This window comes from Heterocephalus glaber, unplaced genomic scaffold (genome assembly GCF_053883595.1).
Source record: "Heterocephalus glaber isolate CG9 unplaced genomic scaffold, H.glaber_assembly_v1.0 deba00001733, whole genome shotgun sequence".
Taxonomy (NCBI): Eukaryota; Metazoa; Chordata; class Mammalia; order Rodentia; family Bathyergidae; genus Heterocephalus; species Heterocephalus glaber.
The window spans coordinates 10,459,364-10,476,136 of NW_028258444.1; the positions used below are offsets into that span (position 1 = coordinate 10,459,364).

At 37.3% G+C, this 16,773-nt stretch overlaps 1 pseudogene; it reads left to right on the top strand.

Annotated features, from left to right (window-relative positions):
* Positions 1–552: 552 nt before the first annotated feature.
* LOC106008571 (protein kinase C iota type pseudogene) overlaps positions 553–16,773 on the top strand; it is a 49,757-nt pseudogene continuing 33,536 nt past the window's right edge.

Sequence of the window (16,773 nt, forward strand, 5' to 3'; positions counted from 1 at the left end):
ACTGCTTAGTTAGAGGCTCTGAAAAAAAGTGACATTTATATGAATACAAAATTGGCTGAGTGTTAATACTCTTTTAGAATGTTTCAAGCCGGGGTTTTTTTTAATGGTCATTAAAATTATAACATCAGCTCTTTCAGATACTTTTTTGAAGTGAGGCGATCCAAGTTTTACTTTCCAAATGTCTTTTCTCGCTATTGATTAGTTACCTACATTTTCAAGTCCAGAATTTACTAATACTGCAATTTTTAAAATATTTATATTTAACTGATTATATTTGAAGTATGTTTTTTATTTGGAGGGAATTATTTGTTAATATTTTAAAATACCGCAAAGATAGTCCATCTATTTAAATAGACTCTTTTTGGCTTCCATTTCATGGGATGACATTTTATTATCTCAATCTTAAATATTAGGGTTATGCTTTGTCTGAGACATGTAGGTCCAGGCCACATCCTGTGAAAACAGTGAAATAACTTTCTTTGAACAAAATGGGTGTTCTTTACAAGACAAAAAAGTCCTGGGGCAGGGAAGAATGGAACGTTGGTGCCCAAGATGGCGAATTGTTCAGAGACCAGATCCAGGGAAGTAAGTCATGTACAATGAGAAGGCGGCAGGTCTGGGGCTGAGAAAGAACTAATCAGTGGATATCTGTAAGGTCAGTGGTTTCCAGTTTCCTATCACTGTGTGAGGAGTTTAGGAGTTGCCACTCCATCCTAACAAATTGCACTGAAAAATCAACAACTTTCCTTATGTTTGTCAGAGATGTTACACAGCAGGGCAGATTGTTCCCTCAACATTATAAAGACATGAAAACAGCACAGTTTACCAGAACAGGAGCCTCTGTGAGATCTAGTGATGGGACAGGAAAACCTGAAGTTCAATGCGAACGAAGACTAAGTGTGGAGCAGTCACAGGGGACCCCAAAACTTTTGTGAAATTTACTTCCAGGGACCCTACCAAGTCCACATAGTTGAACATTAGAGAAAAACTCCCATCCTGCTTCTGCCGGCGTGAGGGGGAAAGTAACCATTTTTAAGTACAACAGAATACTCATTAACAGGTGAGTCCCTCAGCAGAAACCGTTTCAGTTTTATCTGAGTCCAAACTATCTACAGGGGAGAGGAAATACCAAATGCCAGACCTTCCTGCCATCCCACCCCACCTAAAGGTCAGGGGGTGTTTTGGATGGGACTGAGAAGAATTGATGAAAGTTCACAGCCCAGGGGCACAAGCTCCCAAAGACTAAGACCTAATCATAGGACTGCAAGGTGCTTTCCCTTCCTGCCACAACTTAACCCCATAGTATTAGGATGCTTTTTTGCTGCAGTTCTTTTTACTTCCTACATATGTCCTCCTTGTAACAAAGAAATTACCAGATATACATACCAAAAAGCAAAAAAAACAGTTTGAAAAGACTGAACGAGTATGAAAACCATGCCAGTAATATTGGTAGTATCAGACTAAAAGTTTAAAAAACAATGAATAACGTGTTAAGGGCTCTAATGGACAAAGTAGACAAGATGCAAAAATAGATAGATAGTATAAGCAGAAAGATGGAAATTCCAAGAATGGCTCAAAAGAAATGTTAGAGATCAAAACCACTACAATAGAAAGGAAGAACACTTTTGATGGACACATTAATAGACCAGACAAAGCCGAGCAATGAGTCTCGGAGTTTGAGAATATGACAATAGAAACTTCTAAAACTATCAGAAAAAAAAGTAGAATATCTAAGAATTGTGGGATGGCCTCACAGTGTGTAATATATGTATGATGGAAATACCAAAAAGAGAATAAGAAAGGAATTAAAGCAACATTTGAGGTACGAACACCTGAATTTCCTTTAAATTAATACCAGGTACCCAAACATGGATCTGGGAAACTCAGAGAACATCAATCAGAATAAATGCCAAAATTATATCGAGGAATATTATATTCAAATTTCAGAAAATCAAAATTAAAGGAAATAACTTGAAAGAGTAGAATGGCTAGGCTTAATGGATGTTAAGAGCACTGATTTCTCTCAGAAAATTCAAATTTTTCATCTTTTGCATATTCATATTATGAAATGTTCAAGTCTTCAAGGAAAAATATTTTAAATGTTACTTCCTAGGTGTTACGTTTGATGGACTTAGATAAAAGGCAAAATCAAGATTACTTAGGAAGAAAAAGAGGATAATGAAAATTGCATTAGCAACTAACAGTATTTTCCTCAGAGATTGAATCACAGGAAGAACTGGGGAAAAAAATACGCCCAGTGTTTCTCCTGATAGTATCTGTAAATATTGTTTTGAATGTAAAGTTTTGACAGTCCCCATTGAATTTTTCAAATTATGGTCATAATAAGCCATACTCCCCAAAGGCCATGTTATCAGCTATGTAAAATCAGAGACGTAATTTCGGAAAGAGAGATAAGTATGGCAGTTGGTTACACTTGCATTGATAAAACAATGTAAGTAATAGAAAATACATTCCTCTTTTTGTTTCATAATTGTGCAAATGAATAATAAATGAGCATAAAAGGGTACTAACAACCATTCTTTGGGGTTTTTTTAAAACTAAGGCATCTTTAAATTTGAGAATCAGGCTTCACAGGGTCTGTAAAAAACATTGCTAAAATATAATTTACTGAAACTGATTTTAAAATTTTTAAGACTTTAACTATTAGACTTTGGAAACCTAAGTTATATTAGCTTAGTGTTGGTGATATATAATTGATAAGAATTGAGAAATTGAAATTTTGTTAGCTCAGTCCAATTACATTTCAAAAACTAATTAGTGCTTTCAAACCTCATATCTTTCTTAGCTTGTCAAATAAATATATATTAGCAAAAGCATTAAGGTCTTGGAGTTAAAGTTATGAGATGAATACAGATTTCTCAGGCAATGAACTCACATGTGCAAAATGATGGCAGTTTAATTTTCTATATTTGTGCGTACTTTCTATCTTGAACCTCCATTCTACCTGATGGCAGTAGCTTAATCTTTGTAAATTCAGTGTAAAAAAAAAACTCAGTGTTTTCTCAATTAACACTTTTTCTGAGTTAACTTATATTTCCCTTTCTGCCTCAGAGGGAGCTTATGAGTTTGGGTGAGATCCTTGTGCCTGAACTCTAGAGAACATCCCATTTCTCATCCAGTCTTCATTCACAATCCAAAGGCACATCTGCTGCTGTGGGGATTTCCTCCTGAAAGCACATGCAGTGCTGCTTCCAGTATGCCATCTTCCCTGGCTACTGCTGTGTCCCTCTTAGGATCTCAGGAATGACTTCCCCTTTCCTATGGGGATGGGCTTCAAAACCCCACTTGAACAAACACAATGAATTATCTTCATTCTTCTCTGACTAGTCAGAGGTGGGGGTTAAACCCTGTGATGTAGGTTACGGCTCTAATGAGACCCTGAGATGGGTGGGTCGGTGACACATGATCTTATTCCACCAAAAGTGCTTAGGAGGAATTAGGGTGGGAGGCTGAGAGTGTTGGCTAGAAAGTTTCTTCCTTCAGGGAAAAATGGTTAGTATTTGTTCTCCAGGAGCCATAATGTGCCTTACATACTCACGAAATTCCAGGAACATGGATCTGGATGAATGTTAGTTTTCATGTGCCTAAGGGAAAAAACTGAGACCTTCTCAGATTTTTACTAGCATCTAAACTCTCCTTCTCAGGATTTGCTACATGGCCACCTTCCTATGAGATCTTTTATCTTCTTGGGTTGAGGGGGAGAAAATGCTTTGACATCATGTAGTTTATACACACAGATTTTCATGGAAAAAATTCTCTTGGCCATAAATATTTCAAGGTCATGGATTTTGAGGCCCAACATAGAAAGCATTGAACTTCAAAATTTTCTTCATTGCACTTCTGCCTCTGCCATGAATTTCAAAAATCATTGCATGGTTTAAACACTCATTAAATCATTTTAAATACTCTGGAATTCAAGAGACTGTAATTTATATAATTTTCCATATTTTCATTTTAAATTATTTTAATCCAACTAACTTAGTTCTGGGATAAACTTTTATCTTAATAACCAGCAATTGTACAGATAATTTCCTCTGAATTCTCAATAATTTCAACTTGAATATGACATTGTATTTACTTTAATTGGAGAAATTATAATCTTGTTTTAAATTTTTTAACCTTGTTTTCTACTTCCTTTTTGGCATAAGCTCTTTGCCAATAATTAGAAGAAACCTTTTCCCTTTGCATTGGTGTTTTAACTATAATACAGCTTTAAAAATTCTCTTTTGCATCCAGTTTTTAGACAACGTTCTTGTAACTTTCAGGTTCTTACATAAATCAACTTATATCCTTTTGTATCACCTATGTTTACTATCTTAAAAGGATTGGTTTTGTTTAATTTCAGTGAAATTAGCCTAATGTATCACTCAGTGCTTACTGAAGAAACAGATATAGATATACATATATATAAGAATTTACAAGATTGGCTTCCAGTGGCCACCCAGAGAGTCGGATGAGGAAAAGTGCAGAGGGGCTGTCTGCACATTGGAGACTGAAGGAGTCAGTGGAAAGTCTGGAGTGTCTTGGAGTGTCCCGTGCAAGACCGTATCAGGAGGCCAATGGGTCTGCACTGGAAGGCTGAAGAGTCAGTGCCAGAAGCTGAAGAGTCTGCGCTAGAAGCCAGGAGATGATGTCCAAGGTGAAGGTGAAGACTGGAGCTCCTCCAAAGAAACAGAAGCAGATTCGTCCTTCATTTCCCCTTTAGATCGTCCAGGCCTGGGTCTTCCACCCTAGGGTGTGGAATTGCTGAGCCAATTTAGTTGAGTTTTCTCTTACTCAAGTTGACACAATCAATCAGCCATCACACCTGCTTAGGGAAGGACTGAGCCTGCTTTTCTAATTTAATAAGAGTAACAGTTAAATTTCCTGTTCCATAATATAGAAATGACTTTCCCAGTCTCTTACTAGGATGCCAACCTTAGGTCATGTTTTAGTAAGTCAGTAATTACCTCAGACTTTCACTTAGCAAAGTTCTCTTCAAATGAGTGCTCTCCTCCTTGCAAAAGACAAGAATTTGAATTCCTTATATATGTCATCAAAAAATTAAATGACTATGGGGCCGGGGATTTAGCTCAGTGGTTCCACCGCCTGCCTCACAAGTGCAAGGTCCCAAGTTCAATCCCCAGTACAAAAAAAAATTAAATGACTATGGACTATAGATACTTTCTAGGTGAATATCATTGCTGATGGGAGAACCACATGGTATAATGATTTCAGTTAATAATTCAGTAACAACTTGTGAAATAAAAAATAAGTTACTCTAAGATTCAGCAAACCCATGTCTGGGGATATATCTGAGAGATACTTAAATATGTGCACCAGAGACGCATAAGAGGACAGGTTTCCAACATTATTCTAATAGTACAAATTTGATAGATTCTGAACGATCTTTAATAAAAAAGGAGAAAACATCAATATCATACAGCAGCTAAAAAATGATATCCCAAAATAGTGTTTTTATAAGAAAAACTTTTAATTCCTCCAGAAGACTTTTCTGACAATTGACTTGATAACATGTAAAGCATTTAAAACGTGTTTTATGTAAATAAATTAGCCTCAATCAAGCATAATAACAAAGATCTAGCAAAATACTTATTTTCCACAAAATGCAATCTTTTCTGAATATAAAGATGAATGCTCAGTACAACGAAGTTAAATGATGATACATAACTTCATGATACAGAAAACAAGTTGAATGTTACATACTTGAGTGCCCTGAAGTTAGCACTAAGAATGATATTGAAAGTGAGGTTTCTGATTAAGTTAGAAGGTGGTCTCTTACTTTTTGTATCAAAAAAAATAATGTTGAATGGGAGAAAAGCTTCAGTTTCAGATTAATATGTGAAGTGTGATGCAAAAGAAGCTGCAGTAATCAAAACCGTATGGTAGTGGCATAAAGACAGACACAACCAATGGAGTAGAATAGAACACCCAGAAGTAAGCCGTTATGCATATGGTCAAATGGTTTTTTATAAAGGTGCCAAGATGATTCAGTGGGAAAAGGACAAGCTCCACAACACATGGTGCTGGGAAAACTAGATAACCACAAATAACAGATGAAGTTGGACCCTTACCTAAAACCACATAAAAAATTTACACAAAGTGAATCAAACACCTGAAACTATAAAAATCAAGAAAAAATATAGGACAAAATCTTCATGCTATTGGATTTGGCTGTGGTTTCTTAGTTATGACACCAAAGGCACAGGCAATAAAAAAGAAAAAAAAAGATACATTGGAATGCATGAAAATTTTAAAATTTGTACTTCAAAAGATACTGTAAACAAAATACAATCTATAGAATGTGAGAAAATATTTGCAAATAATACATCTGATAAGGGATCAATATTCAGAATTTATAGAGACTTTTAAAAATTTGACAGTTAAAAAAATAACCTGATTTAAAAGTCGGGAAAGAACATGAATTGACATTTCTCCAAAAAGTTATATAAATGGCCAATACACACGGGTAAACATGCTCAGTATCACTAATCATTAGAGAAATGCAAGTCCAAACTACAATGAGAGACCACCTCATATCCATTAGGTTGTCTCATATAAAAAAGAAAATTCCAAATGTTGGCAAGGATATGGAGAAACTTGAGTTTCACGAGTTTGAGGCCAGCCTGTGTAGCTCAGCAAATTAGCAAGAGACCGTCTCAAAATAAATAAAAGGGCCAAGGATGTAGCTCAGTACAAAGGCCCTGGGTTCAATCTCCAGTACCACAAAAGAAAAAAAAAAGAATTGTAGTTTCTAGGATCTGGGGAGAGGGAAAGAGGGAGGAGTTATCATTTAATAGGTATAGAGTTTCAGTTTTATAAGACTCAGTTCTGGAGGTGGAGAGTTACAATGGCTGCACATTTAGAATGAATGCATTTAATACCACTGAACTTTACACTTAAAAATAGTCAAGATCATAAATTTTATATTGTGTGCATTTTATCACAATAAAAGTTGAAAGAAACATAGAAAAATAGAAACAAATAAGATGTTGTTGCTTTGTCTATGTAGATGTATAATTATTAAAAGTGGAAAAAAAAAGTGAATACACATCAAATTCTCCCTTTAAAATGTAAAGCGTATTCCTGGTCAAGAACTTTTCTGTTTTGCCAAAACCAGACAATGATATAACAAAACAAAACTGATGAATATAGCTGCCAAAACCCTCAAGAAAATGTTGCCAAAACTAATTCAACAACACACTAAAAGGATCACTCTCCATTAGCAAATGAAATTCATGTGGGGGATGCAAGGATGCTTCAACATACATAAACCAATAAATGTGACACAGCACATTAACAGAATGAAAGACAAAAACCATAAGATGATTCCAGTAGCTAGCAAAAAAGGTATTTAGCAAAACAAAAAGCCAGGCATGGTGGTCCACATCTGCAATCCCAGCACTCAGGAGCCTGAGGCAGGAGAATTGTCACAAGTTCAAGGCCAGCCTGGCTGGGCTACATAGTGAGTTCAAGGTCAGCTTGAACTCCATTTCAAGACCTTATCTCAAACATACACACACACACACACACACACACACACATGTGCACAAAACCAAACAAAAAACAAACCAAAAGCAAGATTCCTTCATGATAAAAAACAAGACCTGGGCTGGGGGTTTAGCTCAGTGGTTTCGCCACCTGCTGTGCAAGCGCAAGGACCCGAGTTCAATCCCTGGTACAAAAAAAAAAAAAAAAAAAAAAAGGCCTAACAAATTAGATATAGAAGCAATGTACCTTAACACAAGAAAGGCCAGGTATGACAAATCTACAGCTGATGGTATACAGAAATGGGAAGAAAAGTTGATAGCTAGTTTCCCTTTCCTTTCAAACGTTTTCTTCCTATTTCACAATATCTATTATACATTTTGGCTTTCATTTACACCTTCAGTTTCTCACACCAGAGAAATGATTCAGTATTTACACATATGTGTTCTATTTATTTCACTTATGTGTATGGGAATGTGCATCCATTTAGCTAGAAATGTCTCAAGTTTATCTTTCTTTATGGCTGAGTAGTACTCCATTTTATAAAAAAAAAATCACATCTTTATCCATTCACCAGTTGATGGGCTTGTGGGCTGTTTCCAAGATTTAACTATTATAAACTGTGCTGCTATAAACATGGGTGCACATATGTCACTGTGGTATGATGCTTTTAATTCTTTTGGGAACATACCTAGCAGGGGAATAGTAGGGTCAACTGGGACCTCTATTCTTACTTTTTTGAGGAATCTCCACACTGATTTCCACAGTGGTTGCACCAGTCTACACTCCCAACAACAGCAGAGCAGGGTTCCTTCCTCCTCGCAGCCCCACCAGCATTTGTTATTGGTTGATTTCTTGATAGCAGCCATTCTTTCTGAAGTGAGATGGAATCTCAGTGTTGTTTTCATCTGCATCACTTGAATGACCAGTGATGTTGAACATTTTCTGAAATGATAAAATTATTAGAAGAAAACAGGGGAGATTCTCTTTGATTTTGTTCTGGGCCAGGATATTTTGGATAAGACCCCCAACAGCATCAAAAGCCAACACGGACAAAGGAGAGTACGTCAAACTCAAAAGCTTCTTCATAGCAAAGGAAATAGTCAACAAAGGAGAGGGACAATCCATAGGATGGTAGAAAATATCTGCAAACTATACATCTAACAAAAATTAATATTCTGAATATACAAGGAGCTCAAGCAACAGCAATAACATACAATAATTATACAACAACAATAATAATCTGATTTAATTTTATTTGGATTGAAGATATTCTATTATCACACAGATGTTATTTTTTGAGCCAGGACTGTTGAAGTTGTTCATTATAATTCTCATGTATTCTATTGGTACTTGTTCTGATTCCTTTTTTTCCCCTCTTTTATTAGTATGTTTGCAATACATAATAAATACATTCATCATGGGAAAGTAAACATTTACATGAGGGATCTTGATTCTTTTTACCCCACGGAGACATAGAAATGTCTAACAGGTATATGAACACATTTTCAACATCACTAATAATCAGGAAAATGCAAGTCAAACCCACAATGAAATGGCACCTTACTCAGATTAGAACAGCCATTATCAAAAAGACAAAAATATAATAAATTGTGGCATAGATGTGCAGAGAGGGGAGGTCCCATACACTATTGATGGGAATGTAAATTAGTACAGCCATAAGCAAAAACAATATAGAAGTTCCTCAAAAAGTTAAAAATTGATCTACCATAAGATTTAGAGGAAAACAATACTGGAAATAGAATAAGTATGTTGAAAAGATCTCTGTACTCACATGTTTATTGTAGAACTATCCATAATAACCAAGGTGTGGAATCAACCTAATGTCTATTAACAGATGAATGAACAAAGAATATGATGTATATTTACATATGTAGGAATACTCTTCAGCCATAAAAAGGATGAAATCCTGTCGTTTCTAGCAGCATGGATGAGCCAGGAGGATATGATGATAAGTGACATAAGTCAGGCACAGAAAGACAAATACCACATGGTTTCCCTCATGTGCAGAATCTAAAGAAACTGGTCTTGTAGAGAGCAGAAGAGTGGTTACCAGAGACCAAGTATGGAGAGGAAGGAATAGGGAAAGGTTAGTCAACAGTTATAAAGTTTTAGTGAAATAAGAGGAATAATCCATGCTGTTTTATTGTATAGTGGGCTATTGTTCAAAATGTTGATTGAATAAGGGAAGGATTGAGATGTTCTTACAACAAAGAAATATATGAGGTGATAGATATACTACCTTGTTTATTACACAAGGTATACACATATCAAAGTTTTATCATACCATCCCCAATAAATATGTGCACTTTCTAATGTGTCAATTTCAAAAAGATTTTAAAACCTAGTGATGTATGTCTGGCACTTACAAATCTGCCTAACACATTGTAGAGGATGACTAAATATTTGTGGATTTTTGTCTTTAGTAATGTAATACTGCTCATACTGGGAGGGGCAAGATTTGAACCAAATATGAAAAAAGTTAAGTTTCACTTGTTAGCTTGTCTGTAAATGTCTTCCATGGCTGTCCTGTCTGTACTTTTCTGTATTGCTTAGCATTACAGAAATGAAATCTCACACAATTCAACCTATATTTTTAGAATAGTAAGTGATTTTAAAAGACAATCAGTGGGAACATGGTTACCCTTCATTCTAAACCTTTGGCCCCTATAATGATGCTCTCGTTTTATATATGTTCATTTTGTTTTCTTATTTCTGGTGTGAGAAACTGATGTAGAGACTCTCTGTCTTTCATTTCTGTCATATTTCCCCAGATCTCTTGATTTAGAAGTCAGAATATTTGACTTATTCACATTTAACTAGCGGTGTGACCGTCATTAAGTTGCTCAATCAATATAAAACTTTGCTTCCTCTTTCCCCTTGAAAAGTAGATATATTGGATAAGATGACCCTTACAGTCCCTCCCACATTTAATGTTAATTTTTCCACTAAATTCTTCTTACATTTATTTTTTACCTTTACTATAGTATCTAGCACAGACTCTTCCCCACAGTGACTAGAGAGTACACAGGCAGAGACAATACACATATCCTCTTGTAAGGTGAATAACTTCTAGAACACCAATAAAGAATTTTAGAAAAACTGAGGCAGGTCTGCGCATGCCCTACCGAGGTTGGTGGAACACGCCGAATCAGCCCAATGCAGACAGGCAGGTCTGTGGACACCCTACTGAGGTCCTGAGTCAAGCAGAACATGCTGAATCAGCCCATGCCCTGGCAACAATCCACTGGACCGACTCCCCCACCACACTCCTCTGTACAGCCACTTGGTTCCACAATACAAAGACGCAGAAGACACCGGACCACCACACCATGGTACTGAGTCCTGCTACTCCCGGCCCAGAGGTAGAGGCTTCTGAGCAGCCATCCCACTGCTCCTGCTCCAGAGGAAGGGGCTTCCTGGCCACCATCACTCCCATTGCCCCAGCCCAGAGGAAAGAGCTTTTGGGCCACCTTCTGTCCCACTGCTCCTGACCCAGAGGAAGGGGCTTCCAGGCCACCATCCCTCCCACCGCTCCCGGCCCAGAGGGAGGGGCTTCTGAGCTGCCATCCCACTGCTCCTGGTCCAGAGGAAGGGGCTTCCCAGCCACCATCACTCCTGCTGCTCCCAGCCCACAGGAAAGAGCGTTAGGGCCACCATCCCTACCACTGCTCCAGGGCCCTGTCCCACCTCTCCCAGCTCAGAGGAGGTAATCTGTGCAGGCGCCAACAGCCTCCCCAGCCCCGAGTTGAAATGAGAAAACATGCAAATAAGTCTCAAAACCAGACTTCCAGATCACCTACAGCAACCCCAAAGGGAAATGAGACGGAATACTCTGATATTCAACCACCTGGACCCACTGAACTGGCAACGAAAGGGGATCTGGAAAAAATGAAATCAGAAATGATTTCTCAGATAACAGGTGAAATTGTGCCCCTAGTGCAAGACATGATTAATAAATCTAGAGAGGAGCTCAGGAACATGATGGAATCTCAACATAGAAAACAAATGGAATCCATAAAACAGATGCAAATAGATTTCCAGGACATGAAAAACTCCATCAAAAGTCTACACAGCAGAATGAGCCAATGTGAGGACAGAATTTCAGATATAGAAGATAAGATTGCAATTAGTGACCAGGAGAAGAAAAATTGCTTCAAAATTATAAGGGAACATGAGAAATCAATCCAGCAGCTGCTAGATGATGCAAAGAAGAATAACATAAGACTGATTGGGCTCAATGAAGAAACAGGAGAGAGTGGGGATGACATAAAAAATCTCTTCACAGAAGTAATGGCAGAAAACTTCCCAAGCAGGGGAAAAGAGCTTGACATACAGATAAGTGAGGCATATAGGACTCCAATGAGCCTTGATCAAAAAAAATCTACACATAGGCATATAATTTTTAAGATTCTAGAAACACAACAGAAGAACAAAGTTCTCCAAGCAGTCAGAGAAAAGAAACAAATCACATACAAAGGAAAGCCCATCAGAATCACAGCAGAATTCTCAACACAAACCATCAAGGCAAGAAGAGCGTGGAGTGACATATTCCAAGCCCTAAAAGAAAACAGCCTCCAACCCAGATTGATGTACCTTGCAAAACTATCTTTCAAAATTGATGGAGAAATAAGATACTTTCATGACAAAGAGCACCTTAGGAACTTCGTGAATACCAAACCAACACTCCAAAACATTTTACACAATATCCTAGGAACAGACATTGAGGATCACAACCCCAGGAAGCAAAGCAGAATGGACCCATCTGGCATGACAAGAAATTCAATGTAAAGGGGGAGAACCCAACAAAAAGAAAAAGTCATGGCAATGACAAGTCAATACGTTTCAGTTATAACCATCAACGTTAGTGGTCTCAATTCACCAATCAAAAGAAATAGACTGGCAGAATGGGTCAAGAAGCAAAATCCAACAATATGCTGCATACAGGAAATACACTTACTTCAAAAGGAAACTCATAGACTGAAAGTTAAAGGGTGGAAAACAATACTCCATGCAACAAGAACCCGAAAAAAAGCAGGAGTAGCTATCCTCTTGGCAGATCAAGTAGATTTCAAACCAACACTGATTAAGAGAGATGAAGAAGGACACTACATCCTTGTAAAGGGAAGAATCCAAGAGCAAAAATGACAATCATAAATATCTATGCACCAAACACTAGTGTGCCCAACTATATAAAACAAATACTAATGGACATGAAAAGTCATATATGCACTAATACAATTGTAGTGGGGGACCTCAACACCCCACTGTCACAAATAGATAGATCAACTAGACTAAAAATAAGTAATGAAATACTAGAACTCAATCAAACTCTTGAACAAATGAACTTAGCAGATGTTTACAGAGTCTTCCACCCCACAAAATCAGAATACACATTCTTCTCAGCTGCACATAGGCCTACAAAATAGACCACATACTCACTCATAGAACATGTTTAAGTGCAAAGGAATTGAAGTTATCCCCTGTATATTATCAGACCATAGTGCAATGAAAGTGGAGATCCATAGCAAAAGAAATAGCAAAAATTACATAAACATGTGGAAATTGAACAACACACTTCTGAATAACCAATGGGTCACAGAGGAAATTAAAGAAGAAATCAGACAGTTCCTTCAATTAAATAACAATGACAATACAACATATCGGAATCTATGGGACACAATGAAAGCAGTCTTATGAAGGAAATTCATAGCAATGAATATGCATATTAGGAAAACAGAGAGAGCCCAATTAAACAACCTGATGCTGCACCTCAAGCTTCTAGAAAAAGAAGAGCAGGACAACCCTAGAGCTCCTACAAGGGAGGAAATTATAAAGGTCAGAGGAGAAATCAATGCAATGGACACTAACAGAATGATACAAAAAATCAGTGTAGCCAAGAGTTGGTTCTTCGAAAGAATCAACAAAATTGACAAACCTTTAGTCAACTTTGTCAGAAAAAGGAAAGAAAAGGCCCAGATCCATGCAATTAGGAAGGAAAAGGGTGAAATTACAACAGACCCAGCAGAAATCCAGAGGATCATAAATACCTACTTCCAGAACCTATATGCCAATAAGATGGACAACACAGAAGAAATGGACAGATTCCTAGATACATATGAATTACCAAAGTTGAATGAAGAAGACCTAAAAATTCTGAATAGCCCAATATCAACCAATGAAATTGAAAATGTAATTAAAAACTTATCACCTAAGAAAAGCCCAGGCCCTGATGGCTTCACTGCTGAATTCTACAAGACATTTAGAGAGGAACTGCTGCCACTACTCTTTAAACTCTTCAATGAAATTGAAAGGGAAGCAATACTCCCAAATTCATTCCTGGAAGCAAGCATCACCTTGATCCCCAAAGCAGAGAAAGACCCGACTGAGAAAGAGAACTATAGGCCAATCTCACTAATGAACACAGATGCAAAATTTCTTAATAAGCTAATGGCAAACAGAATGCAGAAGATCATCAAGAAGATCATACACCCTGATCAAGTGGGATTCATCCCAGGGATGCAGGGATGGTTCAATATACAAAAATCAATCAATGTAATACACTATATCAATAGAGCCAAGGACACAAACCATATGATTATCTCCATAGATGCAGAAAAAGCATTTGACAAAATCCAACATGCATTTATGATAAAAACCCTACAAAAAATTGGAATAGATGGTCCCTACCTCAAACTGATAAAAACCATCTATGAAAAACCAACAGCCAATATCATACTAAATGGTCAAAAACTGAAATCCTTCACACTAAAATCAGGAACAAGACAAGGATCTCCACTATCACCACTCTTGTTCAATATAGTTCTGGAAACATTAGCCACGGCAATTAGACAAGAGAAAGAAATAAAATGAATAAAGATAGAAAATGAAGAAGTCAAATTGTCATTATTTGCAGATGACATGATACTCTAAATAGAAGACCCCAAGAACTCCACCAAAAGTCTTCTAGACTTAATAACCAAATTCAGTCAAGTAGCTGGTTACAAGGTCAACACACAAAAATCAATAGCTTTCCTCTACACCAATGACAGACTCACTGAGAGAGAAATAGGGCAAATAATTCCTTTCGCAATAGCATCCAAAATACTGAAATACCTAGAAATCATCCTAACAAAAGCACTCAAAGACCTCTTGTCTGAAAACTATGGCACTCTGAAAAGAGAGACTGAAGATGATATCAGAAAATGGACAGACATCCCCTGCTCCTGGGTAGGAAGGATTAATAGAGTGAAAATGCCCATACTTCCAAAACTGCTCTATAGATTTAATGCAATTCCAATTGAGATCCCAGCAGCATACTTCATGGACCTTCAGAAAACAATCCAAAAATTCATTTGGAGCAAGAAGAGACCCAGAATAGCAAAAGCAATTCTAGGTAACAGAGACATGGCAGGGGGTATCACAATCCCCAACCTGCAACTCTACTACAAAGCTACTGTGATAAAAACAGCATGGTACTGGCAAAGAAACAGACTTGAGGACCAGTGGAACAGATTAGAAGATGCCGAAACAACGCCAGAAACACCCAGCCATCTCATCTTTGATAAAGGAGCCAAACACCCTCAGTGGAGGAAAGCTAGCCTCTTTAATAAATGGTGCTGGAAAAATTGGGCTTCAACTTGCCAAAGATTAAAACTAGACCTGTATCTCTCACCAGGCACTAAACTAAAATCAAAATAGATTAAAGATCTAAGTATTAAAATAGAAACTCTGAACCAGTTGGAACAGAGGTTAGGTAGAACCCTTGAAGACATCAGTGTAGGAAAAGATTTTATGAACAAAACCTCAAATGCCCGTGCACTAGCACAAACAATCAACAAGTGGGATCTCTTCTTATTAAAAGGCTTCTGCACAGTAAGAGAAACCACCAGCAGTGTGAAAAGACAACCCACAATGTGGGAAAAAATCTTCACCTGCTCTTCCTCAGACAAAGGTCTACTATCTCGAATCTATAAAGAATTTAAAAAGATCAGACCTCCCAAATTGAAAGACCCAATCCAAAAATGGGCATCTGAAATGAACAGACATTTCTCACACAAAGAAGTAGAAATAGCAAAGAAATACAGGAAAAAATGTTCAATATCACTGGTCATTCGAGAGATGCAAATGAAAACAACGCTGAGATTCCACCTCACTCCGGAAAGAATGGCTGCTATCATGAAATCAACCAATAACAAATGCTGGCAGGGCTGTGGGGAAAGAGGAACCCTGCTCCACTGCTGGTGGGAGTGTAGACTGGTGCAAGCACTGTGGAATGCAGTATGGAGATACCTCAAAGAACTAGGACTGGAAGTCCCATTTGACCCCGCTATTCCACTGCTGGGGATCTTCCCCAAAGAATTAAAAGAATCATACCACAGTGATATATGTGCACCCATGTTCATAGCAGCACAGTTTGTGATAGCTAAAACTTGGAAACAGCCCAAATGCCCAACAACTGGAGACTGGATAAAGAAAATGTGGTTTTTTTATAAAATGGAGTACTACTCAGCCATAAAAAATGAGAAATTAGAGACATTTATAGCTAAGTGGATACACATTGAAGCAATACTCTTAAGTGAAACAAATAGGACACACATGTATAAATACCAAATAGTTTCTCTGGTTTGAGAAACTGACAGTGTAAATAAGGACTAAATGTATAATAGGTCATGTGAAATAGGAAGAAAAGGGGCAAAGGGGAAGGAAGTGCGAGGGCTAGGGGAAAGGATAGAAGGGAATGGGATTAATATGAGAAAATGGAAAAATAGGAACAAAATCTTTGTAAATAGGGAGGAATGGAGGTATTGAAGAGGGCTGGGCAAGGGTGAAAACTAAGAACCAGGAGAGACTATGTAAAGGTGCAAATTTCCAATGATGAATGTCATTATATTGTATACCTAAAATGTACCAATGATTAGAATGAATAATCGGTAATGTAAAATAGTAATAAAAGGTCCAAAGGGGTAGGGGTAGTGGGGGGGGGGCAGGGGAAAGGAAAGAAGGGAAAGGAAAAATGATGAGAAATGGAAAAAATGGAAATAAAGTCTTTGTAAATAGGGAAGGGTGGAGGGGGTGAAGGGAGGGCTAGGAATGGGGAAAAAATAAGAACCAAGATGCATTATGTAAAGGTACAATTCCCAATGAGAAATGTAATTGTGTTGTATACCTACAATGTACCAATAAAAGAATTTAATAAAGTGCAAAAAAATAATTTTAGAAAAACTAAATCTAATGTCAGTT